This window comes from Dipodomys merriami, unplaced genomic scaffold (assembly GCF_024711535.1).
Source record: "Dipodomys merriami isolate MVZ:Mamm:240054 unplaced genomic scaffold, mDipMer1.0.p SCAF_14, whole genome shotgun sequence".
Lineage (NCBI taxonomy): Eukaryota > Metazoa > Chordata > Mammalia > Rodentia > Heteromyidae > Dipodomys > Dipodomys merriami.
In genome coordinates, this window is record NW_027202715.1 from 18,854,473 (window position 1) to 18,871,266 (window position 16,794).

At 51.0% G+C, this 16,794-nt stretch overlaps 1 protein-coding gene across 1 annotated transcript in view; it reads right to left on the reverse strand.

The window, feature by feature from the left end:
* Positions 1-16,586, reverse strand: part of Pald1 (phosphatase domain containing paladin 1) — a 59,518-nt gene extending 42,932 nt beyond the window's left edge. The window contains exon 1 of the mRNA XM_070020914.1: positions 16,398-16,586. The gene's annotated coding sequence lies outside the window, so the exon portion shown is untranslated. The remainder of the gene's footprint in view (positions 1-16,397) is intronic.
* Positions 16,587-16,794: the final 208 nt, after the last annotated feature.

Genomic DNA, 16,794 nt, shown 5'->3' on the forward strand with positions numbered 1-16,794 from the left:
CTGTCAATTCTGTATGTTGTATTAAAGGAAAATATCCACAAGCTAAAATACTCTTCCCTTTTCCAGCTACTTATCTATGGGAAGCTGCATCTTCTTCAAAGACTTGAATCACAACACACTGAAGGCATAAGCAGACAAGAGAATCCATCTGTCTTCTACTGGGCTGGACATCAAAGAGATACAAAACTGGAAAACAATACCACTCTACACACACACACACACACACACATACACACACACACACACACACACACACACACACACACACACACACACACACAAACACACACACGCAGAACATCTGAAAAGATCAATCTCAACACATCCATGGTGAATCCAGATGGCTTTTCTCATCTTCCTGAACATCTTTATTCTGGTTTTTATTTATCATTCTTAAATTGCCCCAGGCCTCTGGATGCCTGCTTGATCATGCAGCCTGGCCATTGTACCAGCAGCCATGGTTTAGTACCTGCTTTGCAGCCAAAGCTATGCTGACCCTTCCCCAACACTGGGGAAGTGCTAAACACCTTCCCATGGGAAACATCAGGTCACTGGAGCCAGACAGCCCTGGGTAGACAGGCAGCAACTGTCCTATCCCGAGCCCGGACCAGTCCTTGCTTCTGTGCCTGGTTCCTGCAGGGCGGTGAGGGTTAACAAGGTCATGCTGTTCCCCAGCTGACAAGGTCAGCTCCAGGACACACAGGCAGCCCAGGTTCCCCTGAAGAAATGGAGCCCAAGGAGGGCACACAGCTTCCCCACCCTCCACTGGTCTGTAAGGGGTACCTTGGCCCACAAAGTCCACACATACACAACTAGAGTGTATGCCTCGAAGGCCTAGCTTCTGGTCTGCCTTTCTGAGCCTTGATGTCCCCACTATTAAAAGGACATAGCACTTGACCTCAGGTGGCTTCCCTCAGACTCCACGCCATGGTTCTCATCACCACCCACTGTAAGGCAGAGACAGGAAAGGTGATGGATTGATTATCCCTACAGGAAGGGACCTTGCCGGATGGACGGATGGATGACGGGCCAACATTCCATCGGGAGCCCCACCTGCTGGAGGCCTATGGGGTCATGGGAGCGGGAGTGTATGGGCATGTGGAGGCAGAGGAGGAAACAGGATTTACTGCGGAAGGCCAGGCACACGGCAGACCCCAGGCAGGAAAATGACTTCATTTCACACTCTGTCCTCTTCACTTCCGGCCCTGGCACGGGAGGGACTTAACCCTGAGAGGGCCACGTTTCACCAGGCCCTATTCTCCCTGCTCCAATTCTCAGATGATGGGGCTGGGGCTCAGAGGGGCGAACAGCAGGGCCTGTTCCCCTCCACCGAGCGATGTAGCAGAAGGAAGGCAGGGAAAGCTTCCTGAAGGGAGAGGCAAGGGAGCTGTACCTGGAAGGGTAAGCAGGAAGGGACAGGAATGGCAGGCTGCTTTTCACTATGCACAGCCACCTAGGGAGTAATACAATATTGTCAGGCGAAAGAGAGGATGGGCAGGGGATGGGCAAAAGTCCAAGTGCCTTGAGGATGGTGGCCGGATATTAGGTACACTCTGCAGGGCATGCTCAGTTGCCAGGCCCAGCACCAGGAGTGAGGCCTGACTGCCGCCTGTGTCAACCTCAGACAGCTGAGGTATGGTGGTAACAGGAACAAAAGCACCTGAACAAGAGCCACATATGCTGCTAGAATCTCTGAGGCCCGAGGCTCAGCTGGCCTGAGGTCATCAACACCAACAACATTTGGAAGGGAAGCCATAATACAGCCATAAGATAGGGCACTGAGCAAGCAGACTGCTTCTTCCAGCCTCAGCTCCTCACCCCCTGGCCCCAGCAGCTTGCTATGATCTCTAGCAACCCTGGTGGTAGAGATCAGGAAGATCCCGGTTCAAGATCAGCCTAGACAAAAAGTTAGCAAGACCTCATCGCATCTACCAAAGAGGGCATGGTAGTATTGTCTATCATCACAGATATGATAAGGGATGCAAGTAGGAAGACTGAGATAGAAAATCAGTGAAGCAGAAATTCAAGACCCTGCCTGAGAAATAACCTTGAGCATAAAAGGCTCAGGGACAGTGCCCAGATCCTGAGTTCAAGCCCCAGGACACACACACACACACACACACACACACACACACCCCTTCAAACATGACTCAACTGGTTAGAGCGCCTTCCTTATAAGCTGGAAGGCCACACACACACACACACACACACACACACACACACACACACACACACACACCCCTTCAAACATGACTCAACTGGTTAGAGCGCCTTCCTTATAAGCTGGAAGGCCACACACACACACACACACACACACACACACACACACACACACACACACACACACACACACACACACACACACACACACACACACACACACACACACCTTCAAACATGACTCAACTGGTTAGAGCGCCTTCCTTATAAGCTGGAAGGCCCTGATTTCAAGTAAAATTTTTAAAGGCAGGCTGGGAGCCACTTGCTCACACCTGTAATCCTAGCTACTTAGGAGGCTGAGATCTGAGGATCACAATTCAAAGTCAGTTCAGGCAGGAAAGTCCATGAGACTTCTCTCCAATTAATCACAGAAGAAGCAGGAAGTAGAATGGTGACTCAAGTAGCAGAACACTGTCCTTGAGCAAAAAAGCTCAGGGACAACACCCAGGCTCAGAGTTCAAGTACCAGGACTTAAAAAGGAATAACAACACCAAGATTTGAAGTGGTAGTTCTAAATGCCAGGCTCACCCCACCCACTTGGCAAAACAAGCCCCACCAGGATTCAAGGGGTAACCCCCCCCAGGCCTCTGGGTGGTACCTGGCAAGGAGCTCCACAACCTGGAACTCAAGGCAGAGGCCACAGAGGGAGGAAGGCACAGAGGAAAAGAAAGGCTTTCCGTCTCTCTCTCTTCCTGTTTATCTGTCCCCTCTGTCCCACAGCTCCTGGTAGCTATTTGTTCATGGAAAGTCCTGCCAGGAAGAACATCCTGCTTCACGTGCCCTGGCCACCCCACCCCCGCCAGCCCTGCACCGAGGACACTGAGGCCCATCTGGAGCTGGAGAGATAGGCCCACTGCCACCAAGGCTGGCTCACCAATGGCATGCTGTGTGACCTGGCCCAAGTATGAACTTCTTTGAGCCAAGCTGTAAAATGGAGATCAGGTTGATATCTGCTTCCTAGGGCCTGACCAGAAGACCATGCAGAGCAAACAGTCCAACAGTAGAGCTAACCAAGAAATACAACAATGGCACATCTTGTACATTGTGATGCAGGTAACACCTGGCTGAGACAGAAGGGGGAAGGCAGGCCCGAGACATATTTTAGATATGGCAGTCACAGAGGGGGCCTAGGTTGACATATGAAGATCAGGAAGACACAGGCTGAGTGGAAAAGCGTGCCCAGCAGAGGGCACAGCGTATGCAAATACCCTGAGGCGGTAAAGAACAAGGGCTGCTTTCCACACCTCCCCACTGGAAGGACAGGCTTCTGCCTCAGCCGCTGTGTGGTTTACTGGAGAAACCCACCCAACTTGCCAAGTCTACGCCCAGCACATAGTGAGCCCTGAGCGCTCCATGGGGGAGAGCTCAAACTGCGCACTTGGGGAAGTGGCGTTGTGGCTCAAGTGGTAGAGTGCTGGCCTTGAGCTGAAGAGCTCAGAGACAGTGCCCAGGCCCAGAGTTCAAGCCCCACGACCAACAAAAAACAAAAACATACAAACAAAAAACAGCACACTTGGCACGTCCATGGCTCAAGCCCTCCAGGTGGACATTCTTGGAGAGAGTAAGCTGAGGTGGAGGAAGGTGCACTTGACTCAGCAAAACAGTGTTAGGCAGGGAATGAAGAGCCAAGGTTCCACCAGCCTTTCTTTGTACATTATTATTATTTTAGTGGTACTAGGATTTGAACTCAGGACCTTATGCTTTCTTGGTATTCTACCATTTGAGCCATGCCTCCAGTCCAGCTTTTTACTGGTTAATTAGGGATAGAGTTTCATAGACTGTTCTGCCTGGGCTGGCTTCAAACCACAATCCTCCAGACTTCAGCCTCTTGAGTAGCTAGGATTATAGGCATGAGCCATGGTGTCTGGCTCCTCCAACCTTCTCAGGCTCATCTGTAAATTAGTCTTTCATTTCCATCACAGAGCCATGCTACAAACATTTCTGGAGCATTTGTACATGTGAGGCAGGCCTCAAGGAGCTGGCAACAATGAAAAAGAGTGCCTGCCATGTTCTTGGTAGCAGGAGATGCACCAATAAACCTCAGGAACTGGGAAAACAGATGGTATGAGCAGCTATAAGAATTCTTGGGGCTGGGAAGGTGGCTCGGTGCTAGAGTGCTTGCCTTGCATACATGAGGCCTGGGTTCAATTCCTCAGCACCACATAAGCCAAAAGAAAAAAGCCAGAAGTGGCGCTGTGGCTCAAGTGGTAGAGCGCTAGCCTTGAGCTGAAAAGCTGAGGGACAGTGCCCAGGCCCAGAGTTCAGGCCCCACGACTGGACCCAAAAGAAAAAAAAAAAGAATTTTAGACAGGGCACCATAAGTAGGGCTCAAGTTGTAGGAAAACTCCAAGCTACAGTGTTCTCTCCAAAGGAAAAGCATCTCAGACGAAGATTCTGATTTACTAGGCACCTGACATGCCAAAGGAGCCGAAGCAGCCCGTGTGAGCATGAGGATGGTACTGGGGTGGGGTCCAAGAAGCCACCACTGACTGACAGGTTCATAAACTGGAGGGGCCAGGACAGAGAGGCACCCTGGTCTGATTTCTATGACTAACAAAGTCTCTCTAGCTGCTGTGTTGGAAAAGGCAAGGGGACAAGGGCAGAAGCCGCAGCCCTGTCTGGAGTAACACTGGGTAGCTGGCCACTTCCCAGGACAGGTGAGGGATGACCCACCCAGAAGAGAAAGGACACTTAGGAGGAGGACCTCCTGGCCCATCATGTCTTTGTCCTTTTGTTTTTCCAGTCCTGGGGCTTAAACTCAGGACCTGGGCACTGACCCTGAGCTTCTTTTGCTCAAGGCTAGCACTCTACCACTTGAGCCACAGCACCACTTCTCGTTTTTTCTGTTTATGTGGTACTAAGGAATCGACCCCAGGGCTTCATGCATACTAGGCAAACATTCTTACCACTAAGCCACATTCCCATGGTCCGCACCATTTCTGAATGAAAGTGACAGATACCTTGTAGGTACTTATAGGTGCTGGACAGCGAGGGTCCCAGGGTAGCCACCAAGCCTGATGGGACAGGCCAGGGAGCAGGTATGCAGGAGGGCTGAGGCAGATAGCTGGGGACCACAGTTCCCACACTCCACAATCTCAGAGAAAAGGGGTAGGTCCCGGGCCCTATGAGGACAGGGGAACTTTCTGAGGTCGGCACAGTGCAACAGGAAGGCAGAGCCCATCCATCTAGAGAGGACACAATGCCACTCACAGGGACTTTCCAGAACTAGCGATGCCCTGGCAATGTTAGGTCCAGGGGCCAGGCGGGAAGAATCAGGAACAACTATTTAATAGCCCTAGTGTCTTCTCTGGGGGAGTGATTAAAAAACGTTTTAGAACTAGACACAGGCGACAATTGCCAACATTATGAATGTACTAACTGCCACTAGATTTCACACTTTAAAATGCCTAATTTGAGACTAGGGTTGTAGCTAAGTAGTAGAGTTTATAGTTAGCATGTCTGAGGTCCTGGCTTTGATCCTCCACACACCAAAATTTAAAGAGGAAGAAAAAAAGGTTAGAGCTGACACAAATGGCTCATATCTGTATGTAATCCTAGCTACTTAGGAAGCTGAAATCTGAGGATCACAGTTCCAAGCCAGCTTAGGCAGGAAAGTCCATGAGATTCTTTTTTTTTTTTGGGGGGGGGGGGTCCGGTCATGGGGTCTGAACTCTGGGCCTGGGCACTATCCCTCAGCAATTCAGCTCAAGGCCAGCGCTCTACCACTTGAGCCACAGCGCCACTTCCGGCTTTTTTTTTCTGCTTATGTGATGCTGAGGAATCAAACCCAGGGCCTCACGCATGCAAGGCAAGCGCTCTACCACTGAGCCAACTTCCCAGCCCATCCATGAGATTCTTATCTCCAATAGACTACCTTCAAAACCCCAGGAGTAGAGCTCTGGCTCAAGTGGTAGAGCACTAGATTTGAGCAAAAGAAACTCAGATTTAGCATTCAGGCCCTGAGTTCAAACCCCAAGATATGCGCACATGCACGTGTGTGCGCACACACACACACACAAAGAGGCACTTGCCTAGTAATTGTGAAGCCTAAAGTTCAAATCCCAGTATAAAAAAGAGGAATAGGTTAGGAGCTTGTGGCTCACAGCTGTAATCCTAGCTACTCAGGAGGCTGAGATCTGAGGATCACAGTTCAAAGCCAGCCAGGGCAGGAAAGTCCACGAGACTCTTATTTCCAATTAACTACCAGAAAACCAGAAGTGGTGTTGAGGCTCAAAGTGGTAGAGTGCTAGCCCTTGAGAAAAAAAAGCTCAGGGGCAGCGCCCAGGCCCAGAGTTCAAGCCCCATGACTGACAAAAAAGAAAGAAAGAAAGAAAGAAAGAAAGAAAGAAAGAAAGAAAGAAAGAAAGAAAGAAAGAAAGAAAGAAAGAAAGAAAGAAAGAAAGAAAGAAAGAAAGAAAGGAAAGAAGGAAAGAAGGAGGGCTGGGAAGGTGGCTCAGTGGTAGTGCTTGCCTTGCATGCATGAGGCCCTGGGTTCAATTCCTCAGCACCACATAAGCAGAAAAAGCTGGAAGTGGTGCTTAGTTCAAGTGGTAGAGTGCTAGCCTTGAGCTGAAGAGCTGAGGGACAGCGCTCAGGCCCACGACCAACAAAAAAAAAAAGGAAAGAAAGAAAGAGAAAGAGAAGGAAGGCAGGAAGGAAGGAGAAGGGGTGGGAAGGAAGGAAAGGGGAGAAAGAGAAAGAGAGGCGGGAGGACCATATTCTCTGGTCATCCCACAACCATCACACAAGCAAACCTGCCTTACAATTTCAGGCTTGAGCTTGTTCCTGTTTCCATTCCTCCTTCTCCAAGAAGACCACTGATATCACATAGGGATGGCATAAACAAAGGCTGAGGTTCAAATCAGAAAACAGAGGGGGAAGGCGGGCCTCCTCCAACTGCACGGGAGCCTGGTGGTACCCTGTGAAAGGCTGCCTTGCCCAGCAGTCCAGCAGGTCGCTCACATGGATGTCATCAACGGGAAACTGGCAAAGCCCATGGACGACCATGCCAATGCCTGATTCTCATGAGTGGACTGAAGAGCTACTCTGTGGGGTTTCAATGACACCACTGTTTCCTCTTATCTGCCATCAAATGAGCCAGCTCATGTGGTGCCCCACTGCAGCAGATGTTTAGGATCACTCTGGGGCAGTCTAGGCTTAACTGTGATGTCTGATTACCCCCAAAGCATCCACTCACCCATATGGTTCACACAATTGGGCAGTGGGAGAGGGGCCACGCACTATGCCACCAACACCACACAGGCAATACCAGTGGCAGCCAAGGTCCTTCCAATGATACCGGCACTGCCCACTAGAAAGGGGGTGGCTTTCTGATTCCCTCAGTATTTTAGGGGTTTTATATTTTCAAGTACTGAGAATCCAATCTAGAGTCATTCTTGCACATGCTAGGTAAGCACTCTACCACTGGGCTCCATCCCTAGTGCCTTCAGTCTATTTTATAGCTAAATAAACTATTGAAGTCCAAGAAGGAGAATGAGCACTGTTATATTCACATATGAGTAATATAAACCAACAAGTAAAGGGTCGTTTTCCTATAAAATAATGTCCATAAAAAGCACCTATGAACAGACTACATGAACATTATGAACATCATGAACACTATGAACATTGGCATGACACATCAACAGAGACAGAAAGCACACAGTGGCTAGGCCAGGCTATGGCTATGAGTGGGTACAGGGTATCTTTGAAGGATGGTGAAAATGATGTCAAATTAGCTTTCAATGATAGATGCACAGGTCTATACTAAATATACTAAAAACTTAATATATTAAACTATATGCTTTATACAACTATGCTTAAATAGGGGAGATCTCACATATTACCCTCATCAGAACAGCACAAGGCTAGAGAATTCCCAGGGAAATAGCTTCCCTCCCAGGGCTTCTCTCTTTTCCCCTGCTATGGGGTCGCTGAGACCCTGGGCAGCAAGACAACTCAGCTGGCTGCCTGAGCCATCACCACACAAGGCTCCTGGAACTCGCCTCAAAGCTCGTAACACAAGGTTCACACACTACTTGGAATTCTTTTTTTTTTCTTTTGCCAGTCCTGGGGCTTGAACTCTGGGCCTGAGCACTGTCCTTGAGCTTTTTTTTTTTGCTCAAAGCTAGCACTCTAAAGACACTTGAGTCACAGCACCACCTCCGGCTTTTTTGGTGTATGTGGTACTGAGGGATCGAACCCAGGGCCTCATGCATGCTAGGCAAGCAGTCCACCACTAAGCCACATTCCCAGCCATGGAATTCTTAAATTAGAAAAACATTTTAAAAAGAAAGGCAACCAGCAGTGTCAGAAACAGGCAGGAATAGGTTTCATGTGGATGTGGATATGCATGGCAGAATCAAGGAGTAAACAGACAACAGGAACTCAAAGACTCTAAGACTTGACAAGCAGGGAACACAAACATCTGCGTGCAGGCAGCCCCTTCCTCTGGAGGGAGACACAGGCAGGCACAGGCACACACACAAACACACCACAGAGGAAAGGACTGCTGTTACTAAGGCCAGCAGCACTTTTGCCTAGGAAAGTTCTCAGGAAGGACTTCCTGGGGCTTCCAGAAAGCAAGCAGTGGAGAGGAGTCATCCCTTCTTGCACAGTCCCAAGGCTCTTCCGTAGACCTAACAAACTGCCTCTGTTGGGGCCCCTTGCTTCCAGCAACACTTGACCGAGACAGGAAGAGGAAACCCCTGCTGGCTACTGGGGATCAAGAGGAGGAGGAGGGGGAGGACACACATGTTCACCCAGACCCCTAGCCACCAACTCTCCTGCCCCAGCACTAATCCCCAGCTATTTTGGATAGACTAACGGCTTCTGTTCCAGTGCCTCCCTTCCCTAGAATTCTATTCTGAATTCTCAATTTACCACTTCTAGGGAGCCCCCCTTCCCGTCCCCCCAAAGCTTGCTCATGAGTCCCAGGCTCCCATCTCAGGGGGTGTGAAAGAGGAGGTCCCTGGGACCATGGCTGAATGGAATAAGTAGGTCCCATAGCCATGCCCAGTAACACCACCTCTACAGTCTCAAGTCAAAAACCACAATTCAGGTAGGGGCATAGGGCAAATGCCAAGCTGATGGCATCTATTCTGGGGTAGGGGCCTGGAAAGGGGAATTCTACATTTTGCTTTCTCTCCCTGAAGCTGCTATTTGAATCTTTTATAAAGATAACTACTTTCTACTTTTAACTCATATTAGACCCTAGGTATCCATGGCTACATGGCCAAGAATGCTCAAGACCCAAACTTCATTACTCTAAAACCCTCAAATTCACCCACACTGCACCTACAGAAGCTCTGAACATCCTTAACTTAAAACAAAAATCACTGCTGTTCACATGCATACTGCCCACCAAAAACCAATCTTCTTCCTTGTTCTTATCTCAAATGCTACAGATGCTTCATTCATTTTCCCTAAAGGCCTTTCAAAAGCTCCAAATTGTCACTTTATCGCTTACATTAAGCTCACATATCCTTTAGGGGCTAGAAGACTCACCATTATTTTTACCTTGCTTTTTAGGCACCATTTGCTTTTTGGGGAGGGGGGAGGGGGAGGATACTGTATTTGCACAAAATTAATGGCAAAGAAACATTAAGCAGATCACACAATGATGTGGGCACAACTGACCACACCACGGCACTGACTGAGAACTCTGCATCAACTATGCTGCATAATTTAACATTTTTGGTTTAAATTTTTTTAAATATCTTGTCCACACTTGGTCAAAAACTTTATGTGGTAAATCCAGATAAGGCAAGGCATTAGTGACTCATGCCTGTAATCCTTACTACTCAGGAAACTAAGATCTGAGAATCATAATTTGAAGCCAGCCTGGGCAGGGAAGTCCATGAGACACTTATCTCCAATGAACTACCAAAAAGCTAGACATGGTGCTGTGACTCAAAATGATAGAGCACTAGCCATGAGCATGAAAGCTCAGGGACAGTGCCCCGGCCCTGAGTTCAGGCCCAGGCTAGCACAAAAAAGTAAGTAAATAAGTAAGCAAATAAATAAATAAATCCACAAATAAAGTGAGCGTACTATAATCCATTCCATTCATTAGAATACTCAACAATGAAAGAATAAACTAAGTGCATAGTTGGGGTTCACATTTACTCTCTATCTATAATCCTAGCTACTAGGGAGGCTGAGAATGAAAGGATTATAGTTCCAAGCAAGCCCAGGTAAAAAGTTAGCAAGACTCGCCGGGCGCTGGTGGCTCACGCCTGTAATCCTAGCTACTCAGGAGGCTGAGATCTGAGGATCGCGGTTCAAAGCCAGCCCGGGCAGGAGAGACCGTGAGACTCCTATCTCCAATAAACCACCAGAAAACCGGAAGTGGCGCTGTAGCTCAAGTGGTAGAGCGCTCGCCTTGAGCTGAAGAGCTGAGGGACAGCGCCCAGGCCCAGAGTTCAAGCCCCACGGCCGACAAAAAAAAAAAAAAAAAAAAAGTTAGCAAGACTCCATCTCAACAAAATAGTCAGGCATGGTGGTACACACCCATTACGTCAGAGGTATAAATAGGAGGATGAGGATGCAGGAAAAAAAAAAAGTAAAACCCACTATTAAACCCCAGAACTGGAGAAAAAAAAAGCCGGGCACTAGTAGTTATCATCTGCAATCCTAGCTACTCAGGAGGCTGAGATCTGAGAATCTGAATTTGAAGTCAGCATGAGCAGAAAAATCCATGAGATTGTTATCTCCAATAAACTATTCAGAAAAAGTGCTGTGGCTCAAATGGTAGATGATTAGCCCTGAGCAAAAGAAGCTCAGGGATAGCACCTAGGCCCTAAATTCAAGTCCCAGGATTGGCAAAAATAAATGAATGAAAAGCAGGTGTAGATTTCATAGTGTATATTCCTCAACAAACAACTATTTTTGTTACTTGGTTTTTTGTTTTTGTTTTTGTTTTTTTTTAATGGGCTAGAGAAGGGAATGGAGTGTAACTCCTTAAGTACAGATTTTCTTTTGGGGTACTGAATGTGCTTTGGAGCTGAATAGAAACAGTGATTACACAGCACTGTGAATGAAATGCACATCACTGAATCTGCATTTAAAATGGTAAGCTTTATGTCAAGTGAATCTCACCTTAGTTGAAAGAAATTCTTCTTAAAAAGCAAGCAGAGAGCCAGGGGCACTGGTGGCTCACACCTATAATCCTAGCTACTCAAGAGACTGAGATCTGAGGACTGCAGTTCAAAGCCAGCCTAGGCAGGAAAGTCCGTGAGACTCTCATCTCCAATTAACCACCAGAAAACCAGAAGTGGTGCTATGGCTCAAGTGGTAGAGTGCTTGCCTTGAGCTGAAGAGCTGAGGGGCAGCGCCCAGGCCCAGTTCAAGCCCCACAACAGACCAAAAAAAAAAGAGCAAGCTGAGAGAAAAAAAAAAAAACACCCAGAAAATTGGGTCCAGCCAAGTGCTAGCCCAGAGCTTACTATCCCATGCCTCAGGCCCCATCCAGAGCCCCCAGGAGGAGAGACCCAGTGCAGGCTTCCCCATGAACCAGTACCACAACCCTGGAGCCCACCTCAACTTCAGGGAAAGCCTTCCTCTCCCCCAGATTCTGGAAACCAGAGCTTGCTGACAGGCCTTGGAGTAGCCCAGGCAGAGCTATACCAGCTGGAAACACTAGGTCCTGAGTTTCCCCAACAGATATGGCTGCATTGGGACAGGGGGGTGTGCAGGAACGGGGCCATGAAGATGGTATCCAATAAGGCTAAATTACCCACAAACACTCAGGCTGGATGCGGGTGAGGCTCTACCAACCAGGGCCCTGGGGCTTTTGAGGGGGCTTGCCCCAGGGAGTAGAGAGCTGAATACCGACTTCAGGGGTCCAAGCCACTGCAGGGTGACCATGGAAGAGGACACAACTGGCCAGCCTGTCATAACCAGCAGAAGAGTTAACACTGTCATGAGGCTCTACAGTTCCAGCAAAAGGAAAAGGGGAGACATTCCCCCTTTGAGCTTGCCAAACAGAATCTACTCTAGGAAGAGGCAGCACAGAATGGCACCGCCTGCAGGGCTGGCACAGCCTGGAGTTCAATAAGACATAGCAACTAGCCAGGTCCCAGGTCATCTGAGGACACCCACCACTCCCCCCTACACAGTCCCAGACCCAGTCTTGACCATTTCTCAGGGGATCCCCAGCTGGCTCGGCACCACATCCTTTTCTCCCAGAACCCCTGAAAGGCTCTGTTCTCTGGGCATCCCCCAGGGTCCACAAAGACATTACCCAGTTTCCAGAACCCCAGTGTCTGTGCAAGAACCTGGCCGGCAGAAAACCCAGACCACTTGTGTCCCTCACCAGAATGTCCCAGCCCCAGTCCAGGCAGAACACTTCTCAGGGCCACTGCCATTCCACAGGCCAGGTTCAGGAAATACCTAAGTACCTGAGGCTGCCACACCTTGGCCCAGTGGATCCTTCTAGAGAAGATGTGCAAACTCCTAGCCCTCTTGCAATGCCCATGTGTGTCACCTCCCTTCAGGTAAGTTGTTCCCTCCCTCCAGCTCCCGCCATGGACACCACCAACCTGGCTTATTGGACACCAGTGGGGTATGGTGCAGCACATATATGTGTCATGTACCTGTCTCATTCCTTACTCCTCTCCTGGAAGGGGCAGAATCTAATCCACATCTGGTTCCCCTAAACCTCATACTGAACCAGGGGCCAAGGACCCAAAATCAAGTACTAACACTGCTCATCCTTGAGGCATTCTTATAAGAGAATGTCACACAATTAAACAGAGAAACAGAGAGATTAAGTCTACTGCCTAAGGCCACACGGCCAGGGAGGGAGGGGAAGGAATCCAGACCCAGGTAGTATTTGTGGGGGAAGAGAGGAAGCTAGTCAGGGGAACAGTTGTCAAGACAAGCTCTGGGTAGAATAAGAACTGGGGTATTTTTACAAAAGCCAGTGATTTACCCACCAACTTCTCATTCCCAGGTCTCAGACAAAGGCCTGGGAACAGGATCAGGGCCCTCAGCCAGAGGAGCCAGTAGCTCCCAGCCCATCCCTATGCCACATGCCAGTTATAGGAAACATAAAAAGGCCGTCTGCAAAGAGCCTTGGTCTGGTATGAGAGAGGCAGGGCTGTCCACTGGAAAGCCAGAACCATGATTTGGGGCTATTCTTAGCAAACCACTGGCTCCCCTCCCAGAGGCCCAGCAGGCAGCAGGCCCAAGCTTCTACACACCCAGCCTGCCATTTCCTGACCCTGCCCGGAGGTCCCCCAGGGCCAGGAGGGGCTGGTGGGCTGGGAGGACAAAGTACTCCAACTTTCAAATCAGAGCTTCCCAGACCCCCAGAACAGGCACCTGACTGCTGAGGAAGCCCAGGAGTCTTGGCAACCCAGGGAGGCTCTGATCAGTGCCCCATGCTGACTGAGTGCCACATGTCTTCCATTGACTTTCACCCATTAACCCTCCAACATCCCCAAGGGCTGGAGTTACTGGCCCCACTTAAAGATGAGGCAATAAGACATGAAGTAACTTGCTTAATGTTATAAGCAAGGTCACACAAGCGATTAATGTCACATTGTATCTAGGATCTGGGCTGATCCCAGCTGCCAAGTTGGGCTAGAAAGGCCCCTGCCCAGTCCAAGCCCAGAGTAGGAAGGGAAGGCATCCATGCCAGGGGCAATGGCTCTCATCACAGACCCATTTGTATATCTGCAGAAAAGGAGGGAGGGGGCCAGGAAGATCCATCCTTGCCAGACCTGCAAGCTTGGGTCCAACAGGAAAATCCCACAGTCAGGTTCTTCCGAGATCCTGAGGCCACCTCGCCCAACTTAGGGAAGCCCAGAGGGCCAGAGAAGGGAATAATCAAAGATTCAAAAGTCTCCTGTTGGTGCCAGTGGCTCACACAGGTAATCCTAGCTACTCAGGAAGCTGAGAAATGAGGGTTTCAGTTTGAAGCCAGCTGGGGCTGGCTTCAAAGTCTATAGACTCTTCAATTAATCACAGAATTAATTAATCAGGAAGTGGAGCTGTGGCTCAAGTGGTAGAATGCTAGCCTTTGAACCAAAGGAGCTTAGAGACACAGCCTAGACCTAGAGTTCAAGCATCAGGATGGGAACAGGGAGGGACACCACCTTCTGTTGGTGGTGTTCTGTAATTTGCAGGATAACTCAATATAAAGCAGGAAGTGGAGCTCATTGGGGTCCCCAAATCAACCCCAAAGTGGGAGTCTAAAAATGAAGCCACACAACAAGAGCCCTTGTCTCACCACCACCTCAAACAGGACAATGTCTGGAACACAGGGGTCACACATAGGACCTGTGATGACACAGCAAAGTGTCCCTCGGACTTCATCTCTCAGCCCCCTCCCCCCCACCCTGGTACCTCTGCTGAGTATCTCCCCTGGGAGCCTCGGTGTGCTCAGGTCAGCTCACCTCCCTGTCTGTGTCCTAGTGGGTCCACTTGTGTATCTGCTTATACTTACACATCTGCCTCCTATGTGGGTAGACTCAAGTCCCAGGATGGTAAAGACCCTTTCCATACATGTCTATGGCTCAGATGTGGGTCCCGCTGACGTGTTCATATTCCAACTGTCCCTGCATGTTTCTATGTCCCTACACTGCCTGTCCATCACATTGTCTTCCCACGCCCAGTCTCCTATACACACATGACCAGTTCTTCTGACTCTGCCCACACGATCTCGTCCCTACTTGCATAGGCATCCCAACCTGTGCCTGGGTGACCTGATCTGTGTGTGTGCACCTGTTGGAGGAGGGTGGGTGTGTTACCACAATGCTGGCCAAGGGCTTCTGCAAGCTCAGCAACTCCCACTCCCAGAGCAGAACCCAAGGCCATGGGCACGCATGTACTGCCACCTCCACAAAGGGTGCTCTGCCAGGGACAAGGGGGAAGGGCTGAGCTGCAGATACAGCAGATGCTGGAAGAGAGATCAGAGCTGTCCCAGGCTCCGCCCTGCACAGTCCAACCCCAGGGAAAGGAGCGCACCCTAGCACCTTGGGTCTGTCTGCCCTCACAGGAAACCACGTCTGGTCCATGGCCTCCCCTCTCTACCCCCAGGCATGGAAGCTCTTCAGAAAGGAAGTGAGGACTTCCTCCTGCTGGCTTAATCTCCTACAGGGCTGGCTTTAAAACCCCCAAACCCCAGGAGTCCCCAGAGCAGCTAGCAGAGTCCTATGCTCAGTCTGACTGGAGAAACCAAATGGGTTTTGAGCCCCTAAGACCAAACAAAATCTGGGAGTAGAGATAGGACCTCCAAAACTCTCCATAGCCTTGGGAATGGAGGTTCTGACAATGCAGATGAAAAAGGAGGATGGGATGCAACCAGACCCCTGAAACACATTCACAAGGCTGCCTGAGACCTAGACCCCAGTATGGCAGCAGTAGGGACACCTGCATCACTGCACCAATGACCCATGCCTACACAAGCCTCCTGGCATTCCCTCTGAGATCAGTCCGGGATTGGCATCAAAACTCTTCATCCAAGACGTCTTGTGTTTGTCTTGTCTTCCCCCTATAGGGCCAAGCCACTTAAGGATAGAAGCACGGGGGGGAGGGGTCTTCCCACCACCCCAACCTCCCCTGGCCTGGCCCAGAGCCCAGCATCCAACAGGTGTTGAGTCACTGGGGCTGTATGCTCTTGCAAGGCAGATGCCAGGGGCTCTGGTCAGGATAGGAGGGCTGCCCCCAAGCTTCCCGAGCCAGACCGGGGGCTTTTCTCCCATGTCTGACTTCTCTGGGCAGCACTCCAACCATCCTGGTCTCGGAAGTTGAAACCCGGACGGTTCCCCCTTCCCGCCCCCCAGAACAGAAAAAGAGGGTCCCACAGAACCAGCCATAAAACCTGTGCCCGCTAAGGCCCTCAAGCGCCCTACAAATGATCCTGGAGACGCCATCTCTGGACTTCGCAGTAAACCCACGCTCCCGGCCTAACCATTAAAGTGGAGGTGTCGCAGTCCACGTCGCCCCCAGTTCAAAAGGGAACCTCAGGTCAGGGGTCCAGCCCAGAGGCCCACGTACAAGCCCCTGGAGAACCGCTCTCTTCAGTCTGCGGGGTCCCGCCTGCCCCAGGGCGAGTTTGGGGGAGTGGGGAGGGGGGTCCCAGGACCTCTCCTCGCCGGGGGCTGGGTAGTGAGTGCGTGGCCTCCGATCCGCCCTCCCCGAGCCGACCCCGGGCCCGCACGCGTCGGTACCTGCCAGCCCGCAGCGCCCGGGGACATCCGTGCAGCAGTGGCCGGCGCGCCGCGCCCGAATTGCGGGCGCCGAGTCAGGCAGTGGCGGGGCGCTCCCCGCGCGGGCTCCGGCTGGATCCCCGACTCCCCCGCTCCTCGACTTCCTCAGCCCATCCGGGGGCGTAGGCGGCTCCCGCGGCAGGCGGGGCGGGTGCTGCACGGGGCGAAGGCGCGAGAGCCGAGCCCGCGCCGCCCGCGCCGTTCGCTGCGCGCTCGGCCAGTGCGCGCCGCGCCGCGGCCCCGCGCCCGCGTCCCCCCACGCCGGGGGCGGACCCGGCCGGGCCGCCAATCACCGCGCCCGCCGCCGCGGCCCGGGCCCGCCGGAGCCCCGGCCCCTCCGCCTAGGGGGGCTCGGATT